This window comes from Papio anubis, chromosome 14, assembly GCF_008728515.1.
Source record: "Papio anubis isolate 15944 chromosome 14, Panubis1.0, whole genome shotgun sequence".
NCBI classification, from domain to species: Eukaryota; Metazoa; Chordata; class Mammalia; order Primates; family Cercopithecidae; genus Papio; species Papio anubis.
The window spans coordinates 17063840-17079620 of record NC_044989.1 but is presented as its reverse complement, the minus strand read 5'-3'; the positions used below and the strand labels follow the sequence as shown (position 1 = coordinate 17079620).

Below are 15781 nucleotides of genomic sequence, written 5' to 3'. Positions count from 1 at the left end.
ACGGAATCTCCATACTCTTTTGCATGGTGGTTGTACTAGTTTACATTCCCACTAGCACTGCAAAAGTGTTCCCTTTTCAACACATCCACATCAACATCTATTTTTTTTTTTTTTTTATTATGGCCATTCTGCAGGCTTAAGGTGGAATTGCATTGTGGTTTCAATTTGCATTTCTCTGATCATTAGTGATGCTGAGCATTTTTTCATATGTTTGTTGACCATTTGTATATCTCCTTTTGAGAATTGTCTATTCATGTCCTGAGCCCACTTTTTGATGGGATTTTTTTTCTTGCTGATCTGTTTTAGTTCCTTGTAGATTCTAGATATTAGTCCTTTGTCAGATGCATAGTTTTGAAGATTTTCTTCCACTCTAAGGGTTGTCTGTTTACTCTGCTGATTATTACTTTTGCTGTGCAGAAGCTTTTTAGTTTAATGAAGTCCCATCTATTTGTCTTCATTTTTGTTGCCTTTGCTTTTGGGTTCTTGGACATGAATTCTTTGTCTAGGACAATGTCTAGAAGAGTTTTCCTGATGATATCATCTAGAATTTTTATGGTTTCAGGTCTTAGATTTAAGTCTTTGATCCATTTTGAGTTGACTTTTATATAAGGTGAGAGATGAGGATCCAGTTTCATTTTTCTACATGTAGCTTGAAAATTATCGCAGCACTATTTGTTGAATAGGCTGTCCTTTCCCCACTTTACGTTTTCGTTTGCTTTGTCAAAAAACAGTTGGCTGTAAGTATTTGGCCTTATTTATGGGTTCTATATTCTGTTCCATTGGCCTATGTACCTGTTTTTATACCAGTATCATGCTGTTTTGGTAATTATAGCCTTGTAGTAACAGTTTGAAGTTGGGTAATGTGATGCCTCCAGATTTGTTCTTTTTGCTTGGTCTTGCTTTGGCTATGCAGGTTCTTTTTAGTTCCATATGAATTTTAGGATTTTTTTTTCGAGTTCTGTGAAGAGTGATTATGGTACTTTGATGGGAATTGCATTGAATTCATAGATTGCTTTTGGTAGTATAATCCTTTTCCCAATATTGATTCTACCCATCCAGGAGCATGGGATGCATTTTTATTTGTTTGTGCCATTTATAATTTCTTTCAGCAGTGTTTTGTAGTTTTCTTTGTAAAGATCTTTCACCACTTCTATTCAACATGGTACTGGAGGTCCTGCCCAGATCATTCAGATAAGAGAAGGAAATACAGGGCATATAAATTGGTAAAGAGGAAATCAAACTCTCACTGTTCACTGATGATATGATCATATACCTAGAAAACCCTCAAGACTCATCCAAAAGGCTCCTAGATCTGATAAATGAATTCAGTAAAGTTTCAGGATACAAAATCGACATGCACAAGTCAGTAGCACTGCTATACACCGACAACGACTGTATTCATTTGTTCTTATGCTGCTATGAATAAATATCTAAGACTAGGTAATTTATAAAGGAAAGAGCTTTAATTGACTTACAGTACAGCATGGCTTGGGAGGCCTAAGGAAACTTACAACATGATGGAGGGTGAAGAGGAAGCAAGGCATCTTCTTCACAAGGTGGCAGGAAAGAGAAGTGCCAAGCAAAGGGGGAAAAGCCCCTTATAAAACAATCAGATCTCTTGAGAACTCACTATCATGAGAACAGCATGGGGGTAACCACCCCCCATGATTCAATTACCTTCCCCTGGGTCCCTCCCATGACACATGGGGATTATGAGAACTATAATTCAAGATAAGATTTGGGTAGGAACACAACTAAACCACATAACTCTTCCCTGGCCCCTCCCAAACCTCATGTCCTCACATTTCAAAACACAATCATGCCCTTCTAACAGTCCCTCAAAGTCTTAACTCTCAAACTCATTCCAGCATTAATCCAAAGACCAAGTCCAAAGTCTCATCTGAGACAAGGCAAGTCCCTTCTACCTATGAGCCTGTAAAACCAAAAGCAAGTTAGTTACTTCCTAGGTGTGATGGGAATATAGGCATTGGGTAAACACATCTGTTCCAAATGGAAGAAATTGGCCAAATCAAAGGGGGTACAGGCCTAATGCGAGCTCAAAATCCAATATGGCAGTCAATAAACCTTAAAGTTTCAAAATAATCTCTTTTGACTCCATGTCTCACATCTAGGTCATGCTGATGCAACAGGTAGGCTCCCACTTGGACAGCTCTGCACCTGTGGCGTGGCAGGGTACAACCCCCTTCTGGACTGCTTTCATTGGCTGGCATTGAGTGTCTGTGGCTTTTCCACAGTAGTTGGTGGAACTACCATTCTGCGGTCTGGAGGACGGTGGCTTTCTTTTCACAGCTCCTCTAGGTAGTGCCACAGTGGGGACTCTGTGTGGGTGCTCCAATCCCACATTTCCCTTCCTCACTGCCTTAGCAGAGGTTCTCCATGAGGGCCATGCCCCTGTAGCACATTTCTGAAGCCATGGCTCAAGTTGTACCTTGGCCCCTTTTAGCCACAGCTGGAGTGGCTGGGACACAGGCCACCAAGTCCCAAGCATGCACACAGTAGTAGGGCCCTGGATCCGGCCTAGGAAACCATTTTTTTTTATTTCTTTTAGGCCTCTGGGCTTGTGATGGGAGGGGCTGCTGGGAAGGTCTCTGACATACCCTGGAGACATTGACATGCCCTGAAGACATTTTCCCCGGTCTTGGTCATTAACATTTGGCTCCTTGTTACTTATGCAAGTTTCTGCAGCTGGCTTGAATTTCTCCCCAGAAAATGGGTTTTTCTTTTCTACCACATTGTTGGGCTGCAAGTTTTCCAAATCTTTATGCTCTGTCATCTCTGGAACACTTTGCTGCTTAGAAATTCCTCTCTCCAGGTACCCTAAATCATCTCTCTCATGTTCAAAGTTCCACACATCTCTAGGGCAGGGGGAAAATGCCACCAGTCTCTTTGCTAAAGCATAGTAAAAGTCACCTTTATTCCAGTTCCCAATAAATTTCTAATCTCCATCTGAGGCCACTTTAGCCTGGACTTCATTGTTCATATCACTATCAGCATTTTGTTCAAAGCCATTCAATGAGTCTCTAGGAAGTTCAAGTTTTCCTACATCTTCCTGTCTTCTGAGCTCTCCAAGTCTCTAGGAAGTTCCAAACTTTCCTACATTTTCCTGCCATCTTCTGAGCCCTTCAAACTGTTCCAACCTCTGCCTGTTACCCAGTTCCAAAGTCACGTCCACATTTTTGGGTATCTTTATAGCAGTATCCCACTCTCTGAAGTAACAAATTACTGTATTAGTCTGTTCTCACACTACTATGAAGAAATATCCGAGACTGGGTAATTTATAAAGGAAAAAGGTTTAATCAACTCACAGTTCAGCATGGCTGGGGAAGCCTCAGGAAACTTACAATCATGGTGGAAGGGTAAGGGGAAGCAAGGCAGCTTCACAAGGCAACAGGAAGAAGTGCCTAGCAAAGGGGGAAAGCCTTTTACAAAACCATCAGATCTCATGAGAACTCAGTCACTATCCTGAGAACGGCATGGGGTAACTGCCGCATGATTCAATTACCTTCCACCTTTCCCTCCCATGACATGTGATAATGGGAACTACAATTCAAGATGAGATTTGGGTGGGGACACAGCCAAACCACATCAGTGACCAAGCTGAGAATCAAAGCAAGAACTCAACCTCTTTTACAACAGCTGCAAAATAAATAAATAAATAAATAACTTAGGAATATACCTAACTAAAGATGTTATAATATTATTTTTAATATAAAACTTTGTCACTAACTTATTTAGCTTCAGAAAAAATGGTATAAGGTATATGTATATATACACATTTATGTACATATGTATGTATATACGTCTATGTATGTATGTATATTTATATATGTGTTTATATACCTATATGTATATGTGTCTATATGCCTATATGTATATATGTATGTATATATGTGTATAGATATATATACCTATATGTATATATGTATGTATATACATGTATATATGTATGTATATCTATATGTATATATGTGTATATACATATATGTATATATATTTTTTATCTAACTGAAATCACACTGCATTTATAATTTAACTTAGTGGGAAGGGGCAACTTTTTCGCATTGAGCTTTCCTACTGCAAAACATGGGTTATCTTTCTATTTATAAAAGTCTACTTTTGTGCCCTTCAGAAATATTTCATATAGTTTGTTCAGGAGATTTTGGATATTTATTGATAAGTGCTTTGCCTAGGTTATTTATTTATTTATATCATAAATGGGAGGTTTTCCTTTTCATTGTTTTTTCTCAGCAAGTTTTGTTTGTGTATATGGAATGGAGCCTGAATCATAACATGCCATTCTAGGCCTTCCATCTCTCTCTTTTCTGTTTCATTTATTATATTTTTCTTGTGCTAACCATATGTTCTTCAAGAAATATTTTCTATAAATGCCCCTAAAGAGCCTTGTTTTTTTGAAGTCTTCAGCACTGCTTAAGTATCCTTCTTGATTCTTAAGATTCTTGATTCTTGACATTTTTTTGTCTGTAATTTTGTAAACTCTTTTACACCTTCTAAGTCTTCTCTTCTACAATTTCTCCTACAGCATTTAGGTCTGCATTCAAATGCTACACAACATAAGCTGGTTTTCAGTTACCTTTCTGGGTGTGATTGTCTATTATATAAAGCAAGCCTCTGAGATACAGAGTGGCAAGAACTGTGCTTCACACTTTGATTTTTTTTTTTTTTTTTTTTTGGTACTCAGTGGATTGAACCTAGTGCATGCTCAATAAAATTTATCTGTTTATCTTCACCAAATATTTTAAATTATCTCTGGTAACTATCACTTTCATTAGAAAAGCTTGATACATTCGAATTCTGGTGATCTAATGTGCATAACAACCCTTAGGAGCTGAGTCAGAAGAGAACTTTCATCCCACCTCCAGGAGACAGCCCATTGGAAGATTAAGAAACCTGCCCCACAGAAGGCCGAGTCTAAGCCAGGCTTGAAGTCAGCCCTTCCAAGAGTTCAGGGCTTTTTCTACTGAACTTTTTGGCCCCTTTCTGCTCAAAGGGCTGAGTCATAAGTTGTCCTAAATAGCCCTCAGGAGTGTCTTCTCCAACTTTGGGAACAAGTTGCTGGAGATCGAAAAAGAAGGAGAGTTTGAAGTCATTGCAGCTTCAGTGTGCCTACAGTAACACAGGTCTTAAAATTTCTGCCCAGTTCAAAAACACAAAATAAGTTTATCTCCCTAATTACTGTTGATTTTGAAATAAGAATGACCAAACTGCTTGTTTTATAAGTAAACCACAAAACCTGGAAGTAGTAACAACACTCTAATCCTTTATTGAAATCCTTCACCGATAATTAGAATAATAGTAGTCTCACTTGAATAACCTATCTGGTTCACAGCCACAAACAGACCTTGAGAGACCACAGAAAAGTAGAATGCTACAGTTCTTCCCACCTGTGTTCTGTACTATGAGCTCCCACACACATTGCTTTCATGCCTCTTCCTTCTTGGGAAGGCATTGTGACTCCATGAATAGAAGCAATGGCTTAAGCCCAGAAAGACCTAATTTCATTTTTGTTTATTTCACTACTGTTTATTGGGAATGTAACTTAACCTCTCTTACTTTTAAAATATTTTCATCCTATGGGGAGAGACTGTAGTAAATTTTTTGCAGAGTGTTTTATAATCTGGAGATGAAATGCACTATGTAAAACCACCACAAAGATGTTATTAATTACAGCCAGGACTCAAGTCAGCTGTCAGTATTGCAAGGAGGAGCAAGTCCACTGCATAAAATGACAATCACTTCATGAGCTTTCAAATGCATAGAACTTGCTGACACGAATACTGCAGCACACCAAAGGGTAGAAAATCAAGGTAATGACTGCAGTGGAATAGAAAGATGTCTGCTGGTGTAGTTTCAGAGAACTCTTAGTTAAAAAAAGAATAATCTGAAATTTGTTTTAAAAACTGAAGACTGTTGTGATGGTAGAGCTGCAGAATCCTTTCTGTCTGCTTCCAGCCCTATGAGAACCTGGATAGCATTCACATGTACTGACATCTGACAGGAAAAAACAGAATTACTGCAGAGGCTGTTGGAGAGTTCATTGTATTATGACTAAGCTCACTCAGAATAAAATTCTATCCAGTTTCATTAAAGGGTTTTGTGCCTGGTGTATCATAAGTGCTCAGTAAATGTTAGTCTTATTATTTTGCTTGGAAGAAGAAAAATACTGCTCACACGGGTCACCACAGACATAGGATGATGCACATAGCATTGCTTTCACAAATAGCAGAAAGTGTACATATCTGTCTGTACCTGAGCCAGTGAAGAATATCTCCAACTCTGTCTTTCGTTCCCCAGAAAAGGACTTGGAGGTTTTTGGAGCTCACCATGTTTTATCCCTGAAAATAGACTTGATTCTAGTGTAGACCGGGTTCTTCAACCATTGTCTCCAGACAAAAAATCATTCCACAGCCATGGTAGAACATTCATTCTCTGAACCTTTTTATAGAATCCACTTTTATAAAATCCGCAAAGGTTTTCTCTATCAAGCCAGGTGATTAGAAAGAGCGTAGAAAAGGCTGGTAACTCTCCTCTAGACTGCAGCCTTACATGCATGTTAGATTTTCACAGTGTGTGTTATTCCACAATTTCCCCTGCTGCTTCTTCTCCTACCAGCTGGCTTGCTTGTAATTTGGGCAGCTGGGCTTCACTGGCTCAGACCTTCTCCTTCATGGAATGCTCTAAGCCTCCCTAGTAAATTTCCATATTTTTATTATGTAGAATTGACCACCAGCTACAAAAGAACTTTTTAGATTTACCTAGGGAAATAAGCAGGGGGCAAACGTATGCTAGTCACCATCATAATGTTTTAGTTTTTCCCATTACATTAAGCCCTTTTTCTTATTTCCAGTTTAAGATGATCTATTTTAGGCTATCTCTCAAGACAGCTCTGCCAGCAGAGTGACCACAGAGGACGACAATAACAGCAGGCGTTATTTATTGAAAGCGCAGCTGGTATCTGGTGCTGTGGCGAGTATTTAAAATGCACTATCTCACTTAAAACATAAGTCATCCCTGAAACTCAGAGAGGTTAAGCAACTTTCTCAGCATCATACAGAGGGAAAGTTATCAGGATTCACACCTAGGCTTATACATCTTGAATTTTTTGTAATTATTCTATATGCTATTGGTAATGTCAATAATAATATCACTAGGAATTAAATTGATCATATTTTTCCCTTTGATGTTAGGCAGTGAATACGTAAAGCATCCTAAGATTAAAAATCAAATAAACAAACAAATGGACAGAAACCCAGATAATTATTATTACTATTATTATTACTATTGTGAAAGAGCGCACTCTATTGGGAAGCAGACTGCTGCACAGTGACTGACAAAGGCCACCCAATGGGCACTTACACATCATACTCCAAAAGACATGGGATGTTTTGCTAATAAAAATCAATGGGAACAAGGATTCCTCTGGGCAACTCCCCCAACCTCATCCTTTTTAGGGGTGGAGAAATCTCCCAACCATTTTCCTGATGGCAGCTATGGTTCACTAGAGATAGAGTCCTTCAGGGGTGCCTTCCTGTTTCTTATAAAGAACACTTTCTTTATATTTTTTGAAGTATTCATTTGTTACTTTCATTCTACATTCTCTTGAGGCCATCAGACCAGCTTCTATACAGATTACCTTGATGTCAGCACCAGAGAGGTCATCTTTAACCATGATCAAGTCGTCCAGGGTTACGTCATCGGCCAGTGTCATCCTGCTTGTGTGATTCTGAAAGGTGCACTTCTTAGTCCTTTCATCAGGCAGGGGGAACTTGATTTTCCTATCAATGCGGCCTGGTCTGATAAGTGCTGGATCCAAAGTTTCTATTCGGTTTGTGGCCATGATAACTTTCACATCTCCCCTAGAATCAGATCCCTCCAACTGGTTCAACAGTTTCAACATTGTTCACTGAATTTCTCTCTCACCACCAGAATTTGAGTCATACCTTTTTGTCCCAATGGCACCACTTTCATCAATAAACACGATGGATGGTTCATGTTCTTCAGCAACTCAAAACAATTACTATACGAGTTTGGGCCCATCACCTAGGTACTTCTGAATAAGTTCAGAGCCAACCATTCTCAAAAAAGTGGCTGAGGTTTGGTTTGCTACTGCTTTGGATAGCAAGATGTTGCCTGTGCCAGGTGGACCATAGAGAATGACCCCTTTAGGAGGCTTTACACCCATCTCTTCATAATATTCAGGATGAGTGAGAGGAAACTCCATAGCTTCCTTAATTTCCTGAATTTGGTTGTCCAATCCCCCAGTATCGGCATAGGTCTCCTGAGGGGCCTTTTCCATCTTCATCACTGTGACCAGGGGATCCGTGTCATCCACCAGCACCCCTATCACAACATGCACCTTGTGGTTGAGCAGGACAGAGCAGCCAGTTTCCAGCAGATCCTTGTCTACAAATGAAAGAATGCTGACACAGTATTCTGAGCCCACAGATGTAGACATGATGGCATGATTGCCATCAAGGATCTCTTCCAAGGTTCCTACTGACATCAGGGTGCCCCTCAGATCATCCACTTCTAATCTTTCCTCCTCTTGTTTTTCTTCTAATGGTTTCATTCGTTTCTGATTTCTGATGAATTCTTCCTCCATGAAAAGATAGTCTTTAATTCTCTCTAACGTCAGTAATTTTAACCAGCACTGAGTGTGAGGTGTCACCAGTGGCAGTTTGCTGGCTACATCTGGTCCCTTTGTTTTCTTCTTCTTTTTCCTCACTCTAGTTGGTACAGAGGTTCATATTTCTTTTTCTTGTCCTTGTCATCCTTTTTGCCACTTCCAGGACCATGAACACCACTCTGACTTTGACCCATCTTGCCTTGGCCACTTGAGCTAAAAAACCCGGATTATTAAGATGCCTGTTGATTACTTAACAATTTTAGTTTCACTATATTATTTAGCTACAAATAGCAGTGGGTTCAAACATTCTCCCTTGCTGGGGATATAATTTCTAGAAAATGTTCTTTGCAGTGAAACTGAACTTGAAGCCATTAAGTAGTAATTAATATTAGCTCCTGCTTCGAAAGCATTATATTTAACAAGGCTTCATAGGAATAATAATAATAATAATATGAAATGGGGTTTTGGTTTATAGTTTAGTTCCAGGAAGAAAGTATGCTTTTTAAAATTTACCAGAGTATTTAGTAACATTGTTTCCATCTCCAGTGAGCACGCATTGCTGATTTTAAAGCGACAATGCAGCTGCAAAAAACAGAAAAACAAAACAATTGCAGGACAGAAAGCTCAAGTTTTAGAGAAAGAGAGCTATAGTATCACGTAGTGGAAGTTACCCTGTAGTTCCAACAGAATGCTGAACAGTGAGTTTCATGCTGTTTTATCTAAGCAATAAATTGGCAAAAATATAAAACACAAGCCTAGAAAATGAACAGGAATCTAGTGAACAAATCACTTAACAGAGGTCTTATTTTCTGTGTAACTCAGGTGTGAGCAAGGGTGGTCCCCTCAATCTTGGTGTCAATTTCACACTCTGTGACAATCCAATGTCCTGTTGAAATGTTTGCAAATTCACAGGTGAAGAAGGCTAATGTTCTCATGGTCGTGAGTTCAGTCTTCCTCCAAACCTAGTAGCACATTCGGAATCAGTTCTCAAAAGAATATTGCTGATTTGTTAAAGGGTGTATGATTATGATCTCAAACTGAAGGGACTTTGGCTCCAGTGGATATAGTGGGTCATAAGGGCATATGTTAGAGCTTTCTGCACTGAATGCAAGATTAGGTTTTATATCTTCTGTTGGCCTGGGCCTCTTTGAGAGCTATCGACCTTTGGAATCACTTGGTAAATTGGTCAAAGTAGAATACCTTGCCTTCCTCTTGCAGAGTCCAGCAAACATTAGAAGGTTTTTTTTTTTGTTTGTTTTTGTTTTTTTCCTTAAGCAGCTTGCTGCTCTATGTCTTATCAACATAATGTGTTTAATTGAATAAATCAGCATGATGTCTTACAGGAATTTGAGTGGTTCTTGGGAATTAAATTGTGACACAGAATTGGGGAGTTGACAACCGACAGTTGGCATTCTTACGACAGTAAAGGCATGCTTTTGTCTCCACCAAGTTAAAACACACTATTCTTAGTGTTCTTTGTTTTTGGGAGTGGATAAACATGCATGCTATCTATCAATAACTGCAAACTAGGTGGCAATAACCCCTGTAAGAAAATCAGTCTGGCAGGCAGCTGTAATAGGCAATATCACTATTCTTCTCAGGGTTTAGCACTTGCCAAAGAGAAATGCATTATGTTCTTTGAATCTTACAGCTTCCTAGAAATGAAAGCAGAATAGTTTTTCTCCCTGTTTTACAGATATGAAGACTGAGAAACAGAGAGCACATTTTGTTGGGAAAACATTTATGAGGGCCCTGAGACTCTGAGGAGCTTGTTCTGAAGTGTCATTTTCCTTGAGCAGTTTTTTTTTGTGTTTTGCCTTATAGATTAGCCTATGTTGCACTGCAGGCTGAGGGCAAGGGGCCTGAAGACAGACTGCCTTAGTTGGAACTTGAATTCTGCCACTTGTCTTGGGCAAATTGCTCAGCTTCTCTGTGACTCAGTTTTCTCATCTGAGGATTAAATGGGGCTTAATTATATGAATGCAAAGTAAAGTACTCAAAACAGAGCCAGACACTATTAGCATTCTATCTATAGTTAATGAAGAAGCAATAACTGACAAGGTTAAAATCTTACACCCAAAGTCAAATGTAGAAAATTTAAAAGATTCTACATTAAAAATGTAATTTCTATCAGGTCCTGGGCTACCTTCACCTTCTTCAGTGAATGGATCAAGTAGGAAACTATATCTCATTGGTTTAAAGTTGAGGTTACTTGTGTGCTAAGTGCCTCTGTTAGCATGCAGAGAACCCTTTGCATGACTAGCACTGACCTGACAAATTGCTGCATACTCTCCAAGTGATTCAGCCAAGCCATTTCCCCAGTGCTGACAAAGCACCAATCCCAGGTACTGCTCAACAGGGCTGCCATTATCTACCATTTCAGGAAGACAAGGAGATTAGATGGAGAATATTACAATTATTTTCACAAATATTAGATGACTGTATTTGAATCTGAGGGCAAAAATTCATGGGTAATATATGTCTTTCTATGTCTATCTCTCTTGAATATAGAGAAGGTAGTTACAATTGGTAATTGAAACATTGCCTATCAGTGTGAAATTTATGAGATAAATTTTAATAAATACACGGACATTTCAAGTGTCTTTTGCTGATGAAAACAGCTGAATTGATTAAAACTAATTTGCACAATTTGTGGTTTATGGTGAGAAATTGACAGCAAAAAAATTGAGCATTTTTAATATAAGTACATTTTTCAACTGGGGTACTTTTTGTTTACATCATGTTGGTAAATGTTTAAATCTTATACTGCAAGAAATTTGCATTTGAAGGGTGACAGACTTTTCTTTGCATCAATTCAAGTGATTTAATTATAGTGGAGACAGAATTTATCTTATTTTCATGAACCCATTACATTTTCATTGAAGTTCAGAGATTTGAATTTTTTTCAGTTATACCTTTTATTAAATTGACTTGATGATATTTTGTTGCATATTTTTTCCTTTAGTATTATGGTGAAATCCTTTTGCTTTAAGTTTTGTGACTGCTATTTATATTCCTAATGGAATATAAGACCTTGGAGGCTTCTAGGGTTTCTCTTACTGCAACTGTCTATGATTAAAAGATTGAATTATTGGTCTCTTAGGATAGAAGCACATTCAGACTTCTTACTTGTTATAGCTTAATATCCATCTCATAAGAACCACTGAGAATCAATCTCCAATTTGCAAATAACTTGGATTTGAGGCATTGGTTTGTGAGTAATCTGTATCATTTTTGGGAGTTCTTTTTTTGTACCACAACAGTAAGTCAGTATCAGTTGCTGCGTTTTTGATTTGTTTAAAAATATTGGAGTATAAAATTGGTTGTCAGGTGGCTTAAGGTTTAGTTCCAGGTTTGCTTTTAGCTCACTTTAGTAACTTACTTAACCTCCATGTGCCTTGGCATTTTCATCTATAAAATAAAGAGGGAGGAATTAGGTCAGACTGGAGCATCTTAAAGGTTCTGTTTCTCAATTTCTCTTTGAATTTATCCAGGTAGATTCTGCACTAGCTTTGGCAGACTCAGGTCATAAGGTTGGTTAAGGTTAGAAAAGAGGATGAATGGCAGAGAGCACCTCAGATCAATTGAGAGCTGGGGAAATTAAACTGTTTATAAAGGAAGGTCCTAGTAGAACCTGCATAGAGGTCCTACACATGGACCCTCAAGGCTTGGCAAAATTAAGTGAAGTTTGGTAATATGTCACTAAGATGATTGTGGTGATAGGGAAGTGGGGGTATATTCTCAGAAGAAGCAGTGCAGAGAACAATTGCATTCAGCTGGTAATAAATAACACTCAGGGCCAGGCACTGCAGATGCATGGCTCTGGATAATGGGGCACAGAGGGTTTGATCACAGGGAGATCGGTCAGAGCAGCACAAGACAAAATCATAGGAAATGCTGTAACTGGGAAGCCACAGGGTTGTCTGAAGCTCACTCAGCCCTATGATATTGATATTGGGTCTGTTGTAGAAAAATATCAATTCTCAGCTCTCCCAGCCTTAGGTAACACTGTGTCTAAATGGCAGTATGTCTTCTTAGGGATTATGAATGACAAGGCGGATGAGAAATGACCAGAACCATCATGCCTCCTCTGCTCCTTCTGTAAAACCTTACTAGTGCTTTTATTTTATATTTTATTTTTATTTCCAGTAGGCAAGAAGAAAATCTGAAAAGTGATGAAGGAGGGGGGTAAGTACTTAGGGAAGAAGATTTTAAGAACTGAAAGGATCTGTTTTAGTTAGAATGGGAAAGATGTTTCCTTGGTTACAGATCTTTATAGGTGGTAGAATTATGGTGAAAACACTTTAAGGAAAATTGCTTGATTGCTGGGAGGTATCAGAGTTTTTCAACAAATATTTCATTGAATAGAAATGGATTGAGCACCTGCTATGTGCAAAGCTTTGAACTGAGTGCTCTGGGGATATGAACAATTATATTCCATCATTTCCACACCTGAGGAGTTCACACAAAAGCTGAAGAGACAAAGCACACAAAGCAGTGAGTTAAATGATAGAGCAAGACTTAAATATCCATACAGAATGCCGTGGCATCAAGAGGGACTCCCCGTCCTCCTGAGTTCTGGACCAGTTGAGAAATATGCCAAATAGAATGCATACAGGGCAATAGATTACCTTTATTTTTAGTAGATAAAAGCTAAATTGAAGTACGCACAGCTTAGTACAGTTCTCAGTGAGCCGCTTGACACTGAAATCCAGAATTAGACTTACATTCTTAGCCATGTGGTGCCTCTGTCCCCATGGAACAGAGAGGAACCACTGTTTGTGGAAGAGCTTGTTTCCAAGAAGAAAAGAGAGGAGCTGAGTCTAAAATCATAAGTTTATTCTTTCCTACTTGGCCCTGAGATAAAGCAAACAAGGCATAGAGGAATATCAATAATTAAGCTCCTTGTTACAGAAGGATTTATCAAGAGTGGGGAAGAGGCATTTCCCTTGACAATAGATAACAGTATCAGCAATGAAGAAAGAACATGCAAAGTGACAAAGAAGGATCCAGACTTTAAGGGTTAGAGATAGGAAGGACAAGCTGGGCCACAGCGTGTTGAAAGGATTTTCCCAGGGGAATGATTTGAGCTGGCTTTTTTGGTGTGATGATAGCATTTATATAGGCAAGAAGAAGAGCCTGCTGGTGGGAGTGGGAGGGATGATATGGGCAAAGTACTGAGAACACAAGAAAGAATGTAAACCCCAAAGCAAGGTGATGACAGTGGAAACTGCAAGAAGAAAGGGTCGAAGTAGCAAATATTGAGAAGGGGATACCACTGTGGGGAGATAATATGTAGGAGGAGAAAAAAAGAATATGAGTTCAAGGGCAGGGATCCCAGTTCTCCTTTCCCTTTGGTACCATAGTGTGTCAGTTAACCTCTCCAGGACTATCTCAATTTCATCGTCTGCACAATGGGAGAATTTGGATAGCAGATTTCTCTAGCCATTGGTTAGCATGGCTGCCACTGCTAAGAGGAGCTATTAAGCTTGTCAGGTAGAACCAATGGCATTCTTTCCAGAAGTAGAAAAAAAAATCCAAATTTTTATGGAATCACAAAAGACCCAGAATAGTCAAAGTTATCCTGAGCAAAATGTACAAAACTGGAGGAATCACATTACCTAACTTCAAATTACACTATTGAGCTATGGTAACCAAAACAACATGGTACTGGCATAAAAACAGACACATAGACCAATGGAACATAATGGAGAGCCCAGAAACAAATCCATGCATGTACAGTGAGTTCATTTTCAACAAAGTTGCCAAGAATAAACAGTGTGGAAAGGACAGTCTCTTTAATAAATGGTGATAGGAAAACTGGATATCCATATACAGAAGAATAAAACTAGACACCTGTCTCTCACTGTCTACAAAAATCAAACCAAAATGGATTAAAGACTGAAATTTAAGACCTCAAATTATGAAACTATGGCAAGAAAATAGTGGGGAAGCTCTCCAGGACATCGGACAGGGCAAATGTTTCTTGAGAAATATCCCACAAGCACAGGCAACCAAAGCAAAAATGGACAAATGGGATTATATCAAGTTAAAAAGCTTCTGCACAGCAAAGGATATAATCAACAAAGTGAAGAGACAACCCACAGAATGGGAAAAAATATTTACAAAGTACTCTTCTGACAAGGGACTAATAACCAGACTATAAAAGGAACTCAAACAATTCTATAGGAAAATAATAATCTGATTTAAAAAACAGGAAAAGATCTGAATAGACATTTCTCAAAAATACGACACACAAATGGCAAACAGACATATGAAAAGGTTTCAACATCATTCATCATCAGAGAAATTCAAATCAAAACTACAAAGACATACCATCTCACCCCAGTTAAAATGGCTTTTATCCAAAGGACAGGCAATAACAAATGCTGGCGAGGATGTAGAGAAAAGAGAAACCTTGTACCCTGTTGGTGGGAATGCAAATTACTACAACCACTATGGAGAACAGTTTGGAGGTTCCTCATAAAACTAAAAATAGAGCTACCATATGATTCAGCAATACCACTGCTAGATATATACCCAAATGAAAGAAAGTCAAGATATCAAAGCGCTAACTGCACTCCCATTTTTATTGCAGCACTATTTACAATAGCCAAGATTTGGAAGCAACCTGTGCTCATCAACAGATGAATTGATAAAGAAAATGTGTTAGATATAACACTATGGCGCAGTATTCAGCCATCAAAAACAATAAGATCCTGTTATCTGCAACAACGTGGATGGAACTGGAGGTCATTATGTTAAGTGAAATAAACCAGTCATGGAAAGGCAGACTTCACATGTTCTCACTTATTTGTGGAAGCTAAAAATTAAAACACTTGAACCCATGGACATGGAGAGCAGAAAGAGGGTTACCAGAGGCTGGGAAGGGTAGTGGTGGGAAGAGCCAGGGAGCTGAGAGGGAAAAGTAGGGATAGTTAATGGATACAAAGCATAGAAAGAATGAATAATATCTCATATTTTATAGCATAACAGTGTGACTACAGTCAATAATAATTTAATTGCACATTTTAAAAGAACTAAAAGAGTATAATTGAATTGTTTGTAACACAAAGGATAAATGCTTGAGGTGATGGATACCCTATTTACCCTGAC

The 15781-nt window shown here is 38.6% G+C and overlaps 1 pseudogene; it reads right to left on the bottom strand.

Moving 5' to 3' along the window:
- Window positions 1-3998: 3998 nt before the first annotated feature.
- LOC110741029 lies at window positions 3999-14280 on the bottom strand (annotated as a pseudogene).
- Between the last annotated feature and the right edge of the window lie 1501 nt (window positions 14281-15781).